The sequence below is a fragment of the Chrysemys picta genome, chromosome 10 (assembly GCF_011386835.1).
Source record: "Chrysemys picta bellii isolate R12L10 chromosome 10, ASM1138683v2, whole genome shotgun sequence".
In the NCBI taxonomy this organism is placed as follows: domain Eukaryota; kingdom Metazoa; phylum Chordata; order Testudines; family Emydidae; genus Chrysemys; species Chrysemys picta.
In genome coordinates this window covers 74,037,913-74,055,425 of record NC_088800.1, presented here as the reverse complement: position 1 = coordinate 74,055,425, position 17,513 = coordinate 74,037,913, and the positions used below count along the sequence as shown (strand labels likewise).

The 17,513-nt window shown below is 42.9% G+C and overlaps 1 long non-coding RNA gene across 1 annotated transcript in view; it reads right to left on the bottom strand.

Annotated features, from left to right (window-relative positions):
• Window positions 1-1,251: 1,251 nt before the first annotated feature.
• Window positions 1,252-17,513, bottom strand: part of LOC135974067 (uncharacterized) — a 48,618-nt gene continuing 32,356 nt past the window's right edge. The window contains exon 4 of the long non-coding RNA XR_010591190.1: window positions 1,252-7,860. This is a non-coding gene — a long non-coding RNA (uncharacterized LOC135974067). The remainder of the gene's footprint in view (window positions 7,861-17,513) is intronic.

Sequence of the window (17,513 nt, the reverse complement as noted above, 5' to 3'; positions counted from 1 at the left end):
AGATAGGTGTTAGACTTTTAAGGATGTGTTTAGACTCTATAAAATGCATGTAAGTCGCTGCATGGATTAATATCATGTGTAATGTCTGCATTCCATACTACAAGGTAAAATATAAGTTTGTTTTATAATTGTAAAAATGCTTTCTCTGAACTTGTGAACTGAGAGGGGAAGAGTGGACTATCAAAATTAAGTGGGCCATCACAGGAGAAAAGCTTTGTTAATTCTCCCATCCACCCATGAAGAAGTACATGCAGGAGGCCTCATCACAATGGTTTGAATGCTAGAAGAGGGATATAAAAATAGCTAACAAAGATTTTTCTTCTATTTGCTGGTTGGACTCTCACAAGGGCGGGAGCGAAGACACAAAAAGCAGAGATCCCCAGAGTTGACCTGGGTTGAACCCTAACAAGACATTCAATGCTGACTGATTACTAAATCTGTCACCTTTTGAATCACAGACAAACTCAAACTCATTTTAAACTCATATGTTGCCTGCTTTAACCTGTAAATAACATTTCTTTTTTCCTAGTTAATTAAACTTTAGTTATTTTATTACAGGACTGGCTACAGGCATTGTCTTTGCTGTGAGTTCTAAGGTACAAATTGATAAGGAGTAAGTGACTGGTCTGTTGGGACTGGAAGCAACCTGAATATTTTGTGATTTTTGGTGTAAGTGACTATTTATCTCTAAGTCCAGCTTGCCTGGGTGGCAAGATAGACTAGAGAGCCCAAGGGGACTGTCTATGACTCTATAGTAAGACATTTGTTACTGGGTTGCTAAAATCTAGTTACAGAAATTTGCTGTAGACTTCTCCTTCAAGACTCCAGTGCTATAGCAATTGATTGTGTTAGAACTCAGCATAGAAGACACTTGAGCTCTGCAGTCTTAATGAATTAAGTTTCTCTCTCTATCACACATGGATGCACCAAAGGACCAACGGCAGAGAAGGGAATGCAGATGCATGAGAAGTGTCAGCATCAGGAGAGAGCAATATGGCGAGAGCATATCGAGTTAGTTTCCAACACTATGAAACCAACCTATGCTTCTCTCTAGTTGATAGATACTATACAATGCTGCATTTCTGCAAATGAAACTTACAAAGCATCTAGTAGGATTTACTTTTGTGCCTAAGTGAGTTAGGTCTTTAGGTGCCTAAATATATTTGTCAATCTGGCCCCTAGTTCAAATTACTATGTAAACATGTGGTAGGTCAACCCCTATCCAAATATCAAGATGCAGTCACATATTTAAGGTGTTTTATTTTGATGGTTAACATGGAGGAATCAGACTTATACCGCTTTTTGGATGATCTCTAGTTAAGAAACACATGCCACACATCAATATACAATTAAAATTATTTAGACAATAGAATCCTAATAATGTAGACAATCTTAACTTGCACTAGCATTATAACTACTAAATATCATCAGAGAATTGCACAGCCTTCAACCTTTTTTTGTCTAAAAAAATAGATGGGCTAGATTATTATTTTTTAAAAAGGCTTTTGGTCCATAGCAGGGCATCTCTACAATTGCACCTCTCTCAGGCACTGTCAGGGTTTTTTTAATTTAAAAAGAATGTATATTGCACTCAAGCGTCTGGAAACATAGGACATGGATTAATCCTAATATCTGCCAGCAACAGGCAAAGAGCAAACCCACCCGTGACCCTGCCATCTCTACCCATGGGTGACATTCTGTAAGTATCCATGGCTACAGGACTACAGCAAGGGGGCAGGGGGGAGAGAAAGTGAACACCTTCATCTTGCTTTGCCTAAAATCACGGCACTTCAGCTCTGGCAAGAGGCAGCTCATTCCAGAGCTGAGAGGCACCCACTGAGAAAGGGCTCCGATCCTGCCAAAGCATCCACTGAAGTCAACGGGACTGCGCATATGCCTAAGACTTTGCCCACATGCACACCTTTAAAACTGACCCTGTTCAGATATAGAGATAGCCATCTTACTGTTTACAATGTGATGCGGACATCAGCAGAACAGCGGCCTGGCATGAGTGAGCTTTAGAACCAGTGTCTCCTCTATCGTGATGGGCGTTGGGCTGAAGAAGCCTAATGGAGACGAGGGGCGGGGAAGGAGACAGAAGAGCACAAAAGAAAGAATTGTACGGAGAATTATCATTAGAACCCAGAAGGGCCGATATTCTGAGGTGTTTTGTAATGTGCTTGAGGTATAGAACAGCTGCTTAGCTAATAGCATTATACAGAAAAGAGCATTAGCAATATTAGACTATAGGAAAGGGAAGAATTATTGGCTGCATACTTTTTCCCCAAAGAATAACATAATGAAAAGGGTTCAGCTGAAGCCACTAAGGCACCCTACAAATCATATATATTATAAATCAGCAAAGCCCTGAGGCATCATGTTTATATAGACACTTAAATTTAAAATCAAAATACTCAATCTTCGTTGCTAGGAACAGAGATTCAATTACTTTGAGCTTTACAGTCTGAATAATATGCAGCATAAAACTAAGTTTTGTCCCCAAGGTATTGCTCACTTGCGGGCCATTTAAATCACCTAGTTGCACGGAGCAGACAAAACAAATTAATCCAAAAAAATAACAAAATTAGCCTTTTATCTATGAAATCTGATACAAATTGCAAAACAGACGATGTGCAAAAACCATTCAACGTTCATCGCGTCATGAAGCCCTCATCATCTCTATTTTTCCTCCCCCTTTCTTTAATTCTATAAAGCTCTCCAGACAAAGACAGGAAACATTTTATTACTAAAACTGCTTGAGAAGTCAATCTTAATACTCTTATTGCTGTCTAGGTGAAATAGTGCTAGACAAAAGCATAATGAAATTTCAAACATAACATGATAGAGGTTATTCTGTTGACAACTGGGACTAATCTATAATTGGAAGGATTTTTTTTTTAATTCAAGTCAGAGATTGGCCACGCAGGCCCTGAACCTGTAAGTGACATTACATGAGCAGATCCCTGTTCCTAAAATCAACTCTGTTGAAATCAATGGGGCTCCACACAGGCACAGAACAAATAGAAGGATTGGGGCCAGAGCCAGATCTGAACTCTTCTAAAGTTTGAAGGTCTTCAGATCTGGGGTTCCTCAAATCTTTGATAGCACAGTGACGGTACCAGCATGGCAGAAATGTCATTACTTTCTTTCCCACCCCTGTATGCCAAATGCTACACGGTAACCTTGCAAAATTCTACTCAGCCTGGGCAAGTCATTTTTCCCCTGGGTTTTGGAGAGCAAGGAAATTATTGAAAGTCTTTTTACAATAAAGGCTAGGCTCAGGACACTTGGTTCCTGAGCTGCCACATTTTGACAAGGTTTCTAGAAATGTTAGATATAGTAGGATCGCCATAGCAGCAGCCAAATGTATGAATGTCAAAGCATTTCTCTGATGCAGTATCACCAGCCTTCCCCTCCCCTGTGGAATCCAGATTCACTTATCAGAGTACAGTGGAATCCAACATTATCAATCATTTTACTCATCCCTGCCAATTACAGTGAAGGATTATTTTTCTTGGCAAACTAATTCTTCCACACGTATAGTTCTGCATCAGTTTTTCCACTCCCTCTACCTCTATCTTATCCAAATGATTCCCTCATTATATCTCATTTAGGAAACAGTTGTACTTTATTATAAACAACATATTTGTAAGGCCAGATTATCAAGCAAGGGAGGCATTCAAAACATATACCTAGGTTATGTGGGTTGATTAGTGCAACTGTGATTATAGGCACTTGATTTGTTGCATGCAAATGAACATACTGATGCATGCACTTACCCAATATGCATGGGAATGTACCCACAACTGCATATTCATTGTACAAACAAACTTGCAGTCTGATCCAAGCCAAGCCAAGGGAAAGATTCCCAATACATTCAATTGGAGTTGGATCAGGCCAAAAATTTGTTCGCAAATCTAGCCCTTTATGTGAATTTGATGCTCATGAAAGCGAGGGATTAATAATCCTGAATGGAGCAAAACCAAGAAAGAAGCTGGTGCATCCCCTGCTTCTCCAAACAACTCCGCCAGTGCACTTCTCACTTCCATCACTCCCCTACATGACAATCCTGGGCTGAGCCTGTCAGGTATTCCTAAGTATGTCTCATTGGGCAGTGTTTTTGTGATGTGGTCAATGTCCATTAGGACGTAAAGTGAATCTAACCATATATTGCTTGAGAGCTGAAGCAGGATTTGAATTCAAGGATCAGATCTTGAGGTCAGACCTTTGTGCCCCTGGCACAACTCAGTAGGCCTGTGCAAAGATAAAATTAAGCCATTTGCCGCCTTCTTGATCCTGAAGCTTCTGGACATCAGACCAGATCCAGCTGGGTGTCTCCAAGGTGTCAGGACACCAGTCAAATTCATATTCAGGGATTGGGAAAAGGGTGTCATAAGAGCCTCTGTAGTATCCCTGTGCTGTGATTCTGCCAATGGCAGAGCAGAGCTTGGTCAAAGGGTACTTTTTGTGCTACTTAATGTCTGAGCAGAAGGTCTGGCCCCCAGGTCTCCAGAGGCTGAAGGCTAGTGCATTAAACCACTGTGCAAGGCCAGCTGCCATAACTATCCATTTTATTCAACTAAACTCACTTAAAAGATAGCTTGATATGAAGAACTGGGCCAGAGTATTTAATAAAAAGATGGAACTGTTCTTTTGAGGTCAGATGGCACTAATATTCTTGCAGGAAAGAGACAAAAAATGTTTAATAAAATTTACAGCGTTTCGTTCAGATAAAAGTTAGAGGACACTCAATTTATGGGTGATGTTTGGCTCAGAGCAGCAATAAAAGTCAGGTCAATAAGTGATTCTCTCTCTTAACTTGGAAAAAAATTCTGACTACTCAAAATATCAGCATAAACCATACAAGCAGGAAGAGCAAGTGTGTGAAGCCAAAGGTGCCCACTGAAGAAATATCAAGGGGAGGCTTTATTCTAGATAGCTGGAAAATGTCAAAGCAAAGCAACTTATTTATGTGCCGTCTGTAAATAAAATATAGCCGTGGAAAATATGAAAATTGAGTTTGGAATAAGTCAGGCAGCCATTGCCTGGCAAACAAGCTGGTCTTTTTAACTCAACACACTTGTCATGGTCATCAGCAGGCATGTGAGCCTAATTCAATTAAATGGAACATTCTGAACTCGAGAAAAGCCAAGCAGTCAGAAATAATAACTAAAAAAAGTAGAAGAGCTTTAGTACAGCAACGGAAACTAGTTCAGAAGCAGCCAGGGAGACCCAGTACTAGTCAATTTGGGGTGCCAGAGTGGAATTGCAGTGAGCATATTGCTCATAGTTTTCACTTCTCTGGTGCCTTCTATCATGGCACCCATAGGGCCTGATTCAACTTCACTGGAAAACTTACCATTGATTTCAGCTAGTGGTGGATCTAGCCCAAAGTGCTTTAAAATTAAATATATTTATTTATTATTTGTATTTCAGTAGCACCTAAAGGCCTTTTGTCTTAAATAATTAACACAACAGGTTCCAAGTGAGGTCAGGACCCCGTCATACTAAGTGTTGTACATAGTAAAAGACAGTTCGTGCCCTGTAGAGCTTACAAACTAAATAGAGGCAGACAGAAAAAGGGTAAGAGAAAGGAAGTATTATTAGCCCTATTTTACAAACGGGGAACTAAGGAGCAGAAAGATCAATTGACTTGCCCAAGGTCACATAGGAAGTCCATGGCAGAACCAAGAACTGAATCCAGATCTCCCAAGTTCCAGTCCAGTGCTTGACCCACGAGACCATCCTTACTTTGTTAAAAAAAATTTAAATATCAGTCTACACAGCATCCCACTGTGCTAAGGAAGTATCATACTCATGTGACAAATGGGAAAGCTGAGGTACAAGGAAATGAAAGACAATGGGAGCTGCTGGGCGCTCATCACTGTTGAAAGTCAAGCCACTGACCTAGATGCCTAACTTTAGGTACTCAATCTTTTAAATTCCGGGCCATGACTCACTATCCTTGCAGTTAGGTTACTACTGTAGTGTTTTGGACTGTTCTTATGAAATACTGCAGAATCTTATAAAAAGTACAATAATGCCATTGCTCTCTTCAGACAGTTTTCTGGAGGGAGTAATTCCTTGATACTTATTTCAGGAAATATCAGTTCCATTTAAGCTGGAAACAATATGTATAAGCAAGAGGGTGACTCAGAGTTTCCTCAGACTAAAAAACAAGAACAAGGAGATGGAGAAAACCATAGAGGGAAACTTTCTGGTTCACCTTTACTAAACTAGAACTTAGTCACCAAGCGGGTTGTCTGTAAGATTGAATTCCTCCTCTCCCAAGTGTGGCTAGGCAGCTGCTTCATATTAGGGTTATATCGCAAGGGCAGTATAATAAAAAGGGGATTGGTCCAAGCAAGCTCTTACATAGCTGGGAAGTTATTGCTTTCTCCTCCGCCAAGAACATAAATGTAATTGGTAACCCAGGCCCAGGATGTACATATGTTTTACATAGGCCCACAGCCAAGTGAATGTGATTTTCCCGTCTTCATAAACATGCCAGATGCCACATCCCTTGAACTACTGCATTTATCAAAAACATTTTTCCATCATGAAAAATGTCAGGATTTTGTTCTAAACAGCACAGAGTAAACAATGCAGATAACAGGATTAAACAATTTATAAACGTAAGAGCTGATAGATTTTGGTCCAGCAACAATCACAGTCTGAGAGAAGCCCCTTTGTCTTCCAGGAAGGATGCTAAGGATTGTTTTCATCAACCTTAAAATGTCATACACCTACCCCAAGACCTACAACTCCAGAGGTATTGCCACTGATAATTATTGATTTATGATCACAGCCTTTGATGAACAGTTTCACTGGACACAAAAGATGTATTGTATGTATCCTGCTCAGAGCGCTAATACAAATCAGATTAGAAGGATATGCTCTTTCAGTTGGAATACAATCTGCCAACCACACAGAACAATACCAGTCCTATCTATTTTGCAGCCTGCTATTATCCAGTGGATTATGTGTCATAAAGAACAGTCTGCAATGCCATTAAATAAATGAGTTCTGGTAGAAATTGGGTGATAGAGGTGACCTCTGCTCTGTTACTTTCCATTGTGGTTGTAGCAGCAGGTAGAAAGTTACATTGCTCTCTTGAAGAGTTGTAACAAAACAGGTGAACAAAATACAAAACTACCATTGACATTAGAAGCAGCCTGGTGAAGAACCATCAAATTGTGACTCTGATACCAAAGCAAGGACTAAGAGGAGATAGCAGTCAAGGACCAAATTCTGCTGTCAGTTACTCCAGTGAAATACCGTAGAACTGAGTGGCTTAACAGAGCAAAATTTCACTCCATCAGTTTGTCCTCAGAAATGGATGATGAATTTTTAAAAAAAACTCAAGACTTAAGTGTCTTGAATATGTAAGTGCAACTTGTTGGAGCCCAGGAGAGTAACCAGTTCCCCGGTGGCAGATCTAGTCCTCGAAAATTCTAAAACGATAGGTGTCAAAAAGGAGGCCAGTCTTGGCTGATTTCAGTTATATGAGCCTCAGGTATGGTATGGTATGGTATGGTATGGTATGGTAGAGATTGGGAGATGTGTGTGTTGAGGACTTGACTTACGCCTCTTTATTCCATGCATAATAGAGGGCCTTTACAACTACCCTTCCATCTTTGGCAGTCTCTTGCTGCAGTCTTAGCTTCTTCTCATGTCATTTTCCACTTCTGTTGTGCATTTCCAAGTTGTTTTTGGTCTACCCCATCGTCTGATGCCCTGGAGATCCAGTTCAATGCCTGTCTTGTTATGTTGTTCATTTCTTTCCTCCATGTGTATCAGCCATCTCCATTTTCATTCCATGATTTCCTGTCCTGTTGGTTTCTGATTCATCTACAGCAGCTGTTTATAAAAAATTGGCGTTAGCATAATATGTTTTTGACATTGCAGATGACATCAAGTTGGAGTTTTATCAAGTGTATTGAAGAAATAGCATCAAAATGAAAAGCAAAACATTCAGGGCCTAATTTACCACTGCATTACTCCTATTACCCACCAGGGTGAGACTATAAAAGCTAGTTTTCTGTGTCCCTCCTTAGCCAGAGTTTGAACCTACAGTGGACGAAAGGTTAGTAACCCCAAACCTTTGCGCCATCTACTATCTCTCTGTAACTTGTTTATACATTTTTCCACTGGGAACAACAAAGGAATAGCCATCAGTGGGAGGCTTATGCCAGAGAGAAATTACCTGTGAAATCCAACAGGTGATCACTCTAGAGGTTCTGGCTGTCTTGGATGCTACCTCATTCCCAGTCTTCAAAACCACAGGGGGATTTATTATTGGGGAAAGAAAGCTTAAAGCTAAGTCCTTTAAGCTAAAGAGAAATTGGTGGAACAATCAACTAGAAAAAACAGAGAAAACTATCTAGATGAGGAAAAGGAAGGACAATTTTCACTAGAATGTCAAAGGTTTCATTTAACAGCATAATGACTCGAGGGAAATGTAGGTTCCATGGATGTAATAAACCTTGATAGTTTAAAGTATGTCCACAGCTTTCTGAAAAGCCTCCCAGCTGAGTTACAATATTTGGGATACCATGGAGGGAGCCAATGGTGGACAAGAGAGAACCAGCACACAATTGGCATCTACGTCATCTCAGGGTAGGGGTAAGGATTAAAGCCCCAATTCAGCAAAACCTCCCTATTCAGCAAAGTAAATGCACATGCCTAACTTTCAGCATGTTTCAGTCCCATTAACTTTAGTGGGACTTATGCATATTCTGAAGTGTTTTATTGAATCTGGTTAGTAAATGCATATGGAGAATGAGCTGCCTCGTGTGTTGAGGTAGTTCCATCCAGATCAAGACTGAGGTCCATATCAGCTTGCATTGTAGCTTTCCACACTGCTCATGTTCTCTGCTTAGATAGGGAGCTTCGTCGAACTAGTTCTCCTTGGGATAAAGGCAGTGAGTAGAATGTGAATTGCAGATGGTTCATTTCAACTTTGTGGTTTCATTTCACAAGTTATATATTATTAAAATAATATCACAAGTTTTATATTATTAGTGATGATATTCATGTTATATATTTATGTACATTGTAATAATATATTACTATACAATGAAAGTCAAAATGAGATTAATTGACATGATAAAGTCCAACAAGAAGTTTTTCCCTTATCGAAAGGAAATGTTTTGACATTATCAAAATGAAATGATTCAAACAGTATTGAAATGAAATGTTGCAATGGTCCTGGATCAACAGTTTTCAGAATGTTCTTATCTTGCAGGAAATTTTGAAATTTGTGCTGATTCAGAATGAAATATTTTCCCAAAATGTCAGAAATTCCCATGGAACAGAAATTCCTGTTGCCAATCAGCTCTAATTTACTGTTCCTCAGATAAAAAACATAAGTACATATACTTTTCTAACCCATTGCTTTTTTCATGTGTAATGTTTCCAGGAGGCCCTGACCTGTCTGAGAGGGGGCTCTGTGCTCACTCAATAGCGCCATCTAATGGAAAGGTAACTGTAAATATTGCAAGACGAACTGTTGTCTCAGGACCCTTGTATGAGCTGCTCTTCCAACTCAGAGACCTACACAGTAACCAGAACATCCCCAAAGGGCAGGAAGTCCACTAAGAATATGGTTACCTTGTGGGTGCGCATGCCTTTCTGAACCTAAAATGACTCAGCAAACTGAGTCTAAAGAACCAGTAAATCTGAATTTGCAAATTACCTTCCTTGCTGGTGTTTGTCTTGTGTGGGGGCTCACTCATCCATCAACTTTACAAACAAACATCAGAAAAGATGAGAAAGCCCTTAACTCCACCTTGGGAAACCTTAATGCTATAGATCATCATCACTAAAAGGTGCAAATAAAAACATCATATTCTAGTATATTAGTAATGAAATAGCATGGTTTAAATGAGAGCATATGCACTGAAAGAAAAATCAAAATGATCCAAGATTGCCTCTGCGTCAGTCATGTTCTGCATGACAAGTTTACTGGGTTTATTTATTTTTCTGGAAATTAATAAAACTAGTAATCTGGCGGCTGACTTTTATCAACAACAATTTGCTCCAACCTACTCCTGCATAATGAGTTCACGTAAGAATATCCGCTGTCAGGATTGAACTTGCAAACACTGGAGTTTTCAAAAAGCTCTGACTTGATCCTTTAATCCAACTTTCTCATATTATTAAATTCTTAGTGCTCATCATATGTGATTTGCTCTACCAGATCTATACGGACAATGTGGATTTATTTCTCTGTGTGCATGAGGAAGGGGTCACCTGAACAGAAGCTCTCTACTCTTTCCTGGCTTGCATAACTGAAGATGAATGTGATTTCTAAGGAACTGGAATGGCCCTACCCAAACGATAAAGTGAGAGACTTATAACCATATATAGTATTGTTGAAATACATAACTGTTCATTTCCAGCATTATTCTGCCACACTTACACTGAGTAGACTCAAAGAATACAAGTGTGATGTACACTCTGAGGTACCCATCTGCTCTGTGGCACAGGAACAGACTGACATTTGCAGAGAAGATTTATAAGGAGAAACAGGAAAATCAATCCCCGTGGGGCAGCCCACCTTCAAGATTAAAAAGAAAGCTCAGACAACGCTTTTGTTAGCAGTACATTGGCCACAGGAACTGGAGGAGGGGGGCGGAATAAAGCGGCAGAATGCCTGCAGCAGCTGCAGAAGTAGGTGTACGGAGAACTGAACACTCTGTAGCTTAATTATCTAAAAACACACACACAAGTCAAAACATGTCTGGTTAAGCAGAGGGGGGAAAACAACTGCGCATATCCTGCTGTCCACTTCCTTTGGTCAATCCCCAGAAATAAACTAGCTACAAGATGCATAACATCTACACTCTGCTTCCTCTCTCGTAGGATTTGTGGTAGATCCCAGAGACCACAGAGCAGAAATACCGTATTACACACACGTATATATTTAAGTCTATATTTGGAAATAATGAATTAGAGCTCCGCTGATTAGTTTGTTCCCTCACAAAAGCTGTAATTAGGTTAAGACATCCTTCCTGACTTTGACTGACAACACATGGCATGTCTGAAAATCAACAGCAACAATCACCATGCTCACCAGAGTTTAGAGAGAACCTAGACAGGAAATGACATTGACAACTCCCAAGCAAAAAGTGATAGAGGCCTGATTTGTGGCTGTCAGCTGGAAATGTTCAGAGGGAGAAGAGGATTGATATTTTACTAGACATCTCCAGAGAGTGGAAGGATGTAACAGGTAACTCTGCCTCCTACATCACTGAGAGATAAAAAGATTTCAGTCATGAAGATAATATACTAGAAAAATATCGATGCAAAGAAAAGCACCACAGAGGGAAAATAAAAACAAAGAGCTGAACAAAATCCACCTCCAAGTGACATATTAACGGTTTGGTAGGAAAAAAAATCCCTTAGCAGAAATTACAAAAGTAAATCCCTTCAAGATAACGTTTCCATTTTTGACACGTCTGGCTGTCATTTGATATATCAGATAATAAGGGAGAGAGATTTCTGTTCCTCTTTTGCACAGTTTTGAAATAGAGATGGCATTTGTTCATTATTGTGTGGCTAAGGAAAGATTGGACAAAAGTAATGTAGAATTATTAATGGGAGATGCGCTAAACAGGATTATTTTTAAGTGTCATGCTCACTGAGCAAACTGCATCTTAAACCCCTTTTAATCCATCTCAAGGGTACCACTTAGGTGACAGCCTGGCTTCCTCCACCACACTCTGGGAAGAACCAGGAGGTCCAACCACTCTAGGACTCGGTCTCTGGGCAGCAGCCATGCTAATCCAACAGCGTAAAGCACCTGAAAGCTCATTTTCTCAGGGAGCTTGTGACAGCAGCTGATGAAAGTGACTCGGCACCAGCATCTTCAAAACAAAATAGCTTGTAATTACCAAAGGGTTTACAGGATTTAGGAAACAGGTTAACACCACAGAGCCCCATAGGCATATTTCCTTACTAAATTTAACCTCTCTGTGAAGAGTTCTGGTAGGTCCAGCTTATTCCCGTCTCTGGGTTGGGAAAGCCAGCCTGCTTGCTGCCGTCCCTGTGTCTCGCTCTTCTCAGTCTTGGCAAAACAAGCTATGGCACCAGGGCTGGGCCCCAGGAGTCACTTTTTCATGGCAATGCACCCAGCTATAGTATTTGTGGGGATGCTCCTTATCTAGGCCTTTTTTTTAAAAAACCTTTCCTGCTTGGCTCCCCTAGCCACCTTTTTCCTCTAATTCCTTAGCAAGTAACCCCTTAACAACAAACAGAGAGAGGCATGCACTATATTTAGAAAATATAATGCAGCGATTTCCCAGTTCATCACAAAGAGTCACACTGCGAACAGGTTTATCTAATGAAATCTTCCATTGTACCAAAAAGAGTTTCATTAACAAAGGTTTGGCCAACACACAGTGTATGGAAAGTCCAGTGGGTGCAAGAAGGAAAGACTCCCAATTGAGTCCAATGGGCTTTGGGCCAGGCTCTTTAAGTCTATATTAAGTTACTCATCCTGGCTTTGTACCAAGGAGGACCACGTCGTGCCATGTTACAGAAGAAAATGCTGCTGTGACACTCAACGTAGGCCCTCATTCAGCACTCTATTCCTATTCAGCAAAGCACTTAAACATGTGTTTAACTCTAGGCATGTGCTTAAGTCTCTACTGGGATTCATCATGCACTGAAGTGATTTGCTGAACAAGGATAGACTTAAGCGTGTGGTTAAATGCTTTGCTGATCCGGGGTATAGACATTGATCCAAAGCCCAATAAAGTCAATGGGACCCTTTCATCTGATTTCACTGGTCTTTGGATCAGGTCCCTAGTTCTGTGAAGGAATCCCAACTTTGGAAGATGAATCTACACTTCCCTGCATGATTGCTTCGGCAATCCTTACTCATATGAATAGTCCCATTTACTAGAACTCTTTAAGTGACTATGCCACTAGTAAGGCCATCGGGGTTACTCCTACAAGTAAGGATTGCCACATCAGCTCTAAGACTTGAGAAAATTCATGTGGGGCAAAATTAGTAATAACTCTTACAGAAAAAGGTTACAACATTATCTGAGAGGAAAAAGGCCAGCTTTTAGGTAACAGTGAGATGCTAAAGACAAAAGCTATCCAAAGAGTGGTTTTACATTCATAAGATCCCAGATTACAAAGCATCCACTTTATTGTTTTTATTTCCAAAACCAAAAGTATTTGCAGATACAAAAGTACCTTCTACAGCTTCTTAGCCAGGGCTTCAATTTCTTGCCATCCTGCATGCATGAATGTTTTCTCCAGGTTGAATATTTAATTATTGTGGTTTAATAATAAAGCCACAGCATGCAATCGCTAAGGGCAGAAAGCTGCAGTCCCTCCCTTTGCTTTCCAAAGGATTATAGGATTATAGAATGTTGTTATAAAATAAATTGTTCCAAGTCATTTTTCTAAAATCTGTTGTGCTGTGGTCCACTGAATCCATTCTCTCCCATCTTTGTTTTTCTTTCCTAGAATTCTATTTCCTTTCTATAGCTAGATTTTCAGACTCTCTTGTCATATTTTTTTTTAAATGAGGCATTTATCATCCTGAAGGTTACATCCTTTCAGATAGTGGAGTCGACGGGTAAAATTTGCAAAAGCACCTAGGTGATGTATGAGCCTAAGTCTCATTTTCCTAAGGGACATAGGGTGGGATTTTTGAAAGCGAGTTAGGTTTGGTTGCTGTTTTAAAATCCTCTCTAATGCTTTATACCAACTGCTAAATAAAACACATTGTTTTAAGGCTGCTGATCAGTATATCATTCATCACAGGGTCCTGGGGGGAAGAAATGCAAAGGCATGAAACCCAGTTGCACCTGGAGGGTAATACGCTGTGGGTACCTCACAGGGTAGGGAAGCCGGGCCGTAGTCTAAGGCCTTGTCTACACTACGAGAGTAGTTCGATTTTACTTGCATCGAATTTTTGTAATCGATATTGCAAAGTCGAACGTGTGTGTCCACACTAAGGACAGTAATTCGACTTTGTGCGTCCACACTAACGGTGAAAGCGTCGACATTCGAAGCGGTGCACTGTGGTCAGCTATCCCACAGTTCCCGCAGTCCCCTCTGCCCATTGGAATTCTGGGTGTAGCCGGCAATGCCTTCTGGGTAACAAAATGTGTCGAGGGTGCTTTTGGGTAACTGTCGTCATCCGTCCATCACTCCTGCCCTCCCTCCCTGAAAGCGCCGGCGGGAAATCATTTCGCGCACTTTTCCAGTCATTGACAGCGCGGATGCCACAGCACTGCGAGCATGGAGCACGCTGCGACCATCGCTGCAGTTGTGGCCGCTCTCAACGCCTCGCAGCTTATCATACAGGTTTCCCTGAGGCAGATGCAGAAAAGTCAGGCGAGGAGGCTACGGCACCGCGGTGATGTCCTGAAGTCTGAGAGTAGCATGGACCTGTCAGAAAGCAGGGGACCCAGCGCCGAGGACATCGCGGTGGCAATGGGTCATGTTGATGCCGTGGAACGGCGATTCTGGGCACGGGAAACAAGCACTGAGTGGTGGGACCGCATAGTGCTGCAGGTCTGGGATGAATCCCAGTGGCTGCGAAACTTTCGCATGCGGAAGGGAACTTTCCTTGAACTTTGTGAGTTGCTGTCCCCTGCCGTGAAGCGCAGTGACACCCGGTTGCGAGCTGCACTGAGTGTACAGAAGCGAGTGGCCATAGCCCTCTGGAAGCTTGCAACGCCAGACAGCTACCGGTCAGTCGCGAACCAGTTTGGGGTGGGCAAATCTACCGTGGGGGTTGTTGTGATGCAAGTAGCCAAGGCAATCGTTGATGTACTGCTGCCAAAGGTAGTGACCCTGGGAAACGTGGAGGCGATCATAGATGGCTTCGCAGCGATGGGATTCCCAAACTGCGGTGGGGCCATAGATGGAACTCACATCCCTATCCTGGCACCGGACCACCAGGCCACCCAGTACATTAACCGAAAGGGCTACTTTTCCATGGTGCTGCAAGCACTGGTGGACCACAGGGGACGTTTTACCAACATCTACGTGGGATGGCCGGGCAAGGTTCATGACGCTCGTGTTTTCAGGAACTCTGGTCTGTTTAGACGGCTGCAACAAGGTATTTACTTCCCGGACCACAAAATAACTGTTGGGGATGTGGAGATGCCTATAGTCATCCTCGGGGACCCAGCCTACCCGCTAATGCCCTGGCTCATGAAGCCCTATACTGGCGCCCTGGACACTGAAAAAGAACTCTTCAACTACCGGCTGAGCAAGTGCAGAATGGTGGTGGAGTGTGCTTTTGGCCGTCTCAAGGGGAGATGGAGAAGCTTACTGACTCGCTGTGATCTCAGCGAAACCAATATCCCCATTGTTATAGCAGCTTGCTGTGTGCTCCACAATCTCTGTGAGAGCAAGGGGGAGACCTTTATGGCGGGGTGGGAGGTTGAGGAAAATAGCCTGGCTGCTGATTACTCACAGCCAGACAGCCGGGCGATTAGAAGAGACCAGCGGGAAGCGCTGTGCATCCGGGAGGCTTTGAAAGCAAAGTTCCTGAGTGAGCAGGGTAACCTGTGACTTTAAAGTTTGTGTACTGAGAAGCTAAACCTGCCCCCGTTTCTTTACCCAGGTAATGTTGACTATCCTATCCAGTTACATACCCCCTTCACCCCCCTTCCAACACACGTTTCGAAATAAAAATAGTTCAACTTTGTTAAAGCACACCGTTTTCTTTAATACTGTTTTCGCAGGAATTTTTTAAAACTGGGACGCAGACTGTGGTGCGGAGCGGGTGTAGTGTAGTGACGCGAATGCAGCTTCTAAACTCAAGGATTGACAGGCTCCGCTGCGGTGGAATGGTTGTTTCAACGGAGCCTGTCACCCCTCCTGATCGGGACTGTGTGTATGGGGGGGTCTATGTGACTTTGTGGAAGGGGAAGGACGGTTACAGATCCCCTGCTGTGTGGCTCTGTGATCCTGCCTAAGGACCGCCGCTTAAGATCTGTAACTGCCCTCCCCCTGCCACAAAGTCACAGAGCAACCCACCCCCCACCACATAACATGAAAACAACCTCCCAGACTAACCAGGGTAACTAGTCACTGCATCACTGCACTGTGTATGTGCCCTGCTGCTGTGCCTGCCCCCGACTATGTACCCTGCCAAAGGTGACTGTCCTGTCCAATTACCAACCCCCTTTCCCATCCTCCTCCAAAAGAACATGATTGAAACAGTAGTTTACAGAAACGTATTTTTTATTATCAACTACACATGGCATTGGGAGGTGAAACTTGGACGGGGGCTTGTGTCAGGCGGGAAGGAAAGAACTTTTCAAATTTTGGGAAATGAGAGCCTTCTGCTACTAGAGCTCTCTGCAGGGGTGGAGTGAGACTTAGCAGGGACTCTGCCGCCTCTCCTTCTTTGCACTTTGGGTGAGGTGGGTATGGGACTTGGTGGCAGGGGAGGGCGGTAAGAGATGGACTGCAGCGGGGCTCTGTCCTCCTGCCTCCGTTCCTGCAGAACATCCACAAGGTGCCGGAGCGTGTCCGTTTGCTCCCTCAGTAGTCCAAGCAGCGTTTGAGTCGCCTGCTGGTCTTCCTGCCGCCACCTCTCCTCCCAATCCATGTTGGCTTGGTGCATTCGGGTCAAGTTCTCCCGCCACTGGGTCTGCTGTGCTGCCTGGGCTTGGGAACAGGCCATAAGCTCAGAGAACATGTCCTCCCGTGTCCTCCTCTTCCTACGCCTAATCCGCGCTAGCCTCTGGGAGTGTGATTCCAGGCTAGGTTGTGAGACAGTCGCAGATGGGGCTGTGGAAATGGGAAAAAGGGAGTGAATTCCTCAGAAAGAAAAATGTAGTTGTGAACAAAGAACATAGTCTTTCTCTGTGAACAAGACCATGCACAGCACCTATCACATGCGCACTCAGCACAAGGTCGAATTTTCGGCCTTCGCATTCAGTGCCTGGGGTCTTGCACAGCACATTTGAGAAGCGGGGCAGCACAACGGAATTTCTGTTGCAGGCAGACATGGTAAGCCGTACACTTGTGGCAGTTTAAAACTTTTAGATTACCACTGCCCTCATTTCACATTTAAAGCTATGTCAGTTCCTGCAGCCAGCAATCCGGCAAGCGGGAACTCTGCCCCTGTCCCACCCCCTCGCGGCTGTCCCCGGGAACGATCCCTTTCGGCTGCCCCTCTCCCGCCTCCACCGCGTGGCTACAAACCAGCGGTTACAGTTCTGTCAAGGAACGGGAAAGCAGTCCCAACACTAACATTCCCCTACCTAATTAAAAGCAGGTCACCATGGGCGACATCACCCTGATGAGGATCTCTGAGAGCGACAGACAGAGAATGCTCCGGGAAAGCCTCCAAAGACCAGGGCCGTATGCCGCCCTGCTATGCAGAGCAATGATTCCCGAGTACGTGATAGTCTCGTGGCGCGGCAACGTCTCGTACTTCGGAGGACCCAATAAGGCCGCTCTCCCCAGGAACCTCATGCAACGGCTTTCAAGTTACCTCCAGGAGAGCTTCATCGAGATATCCC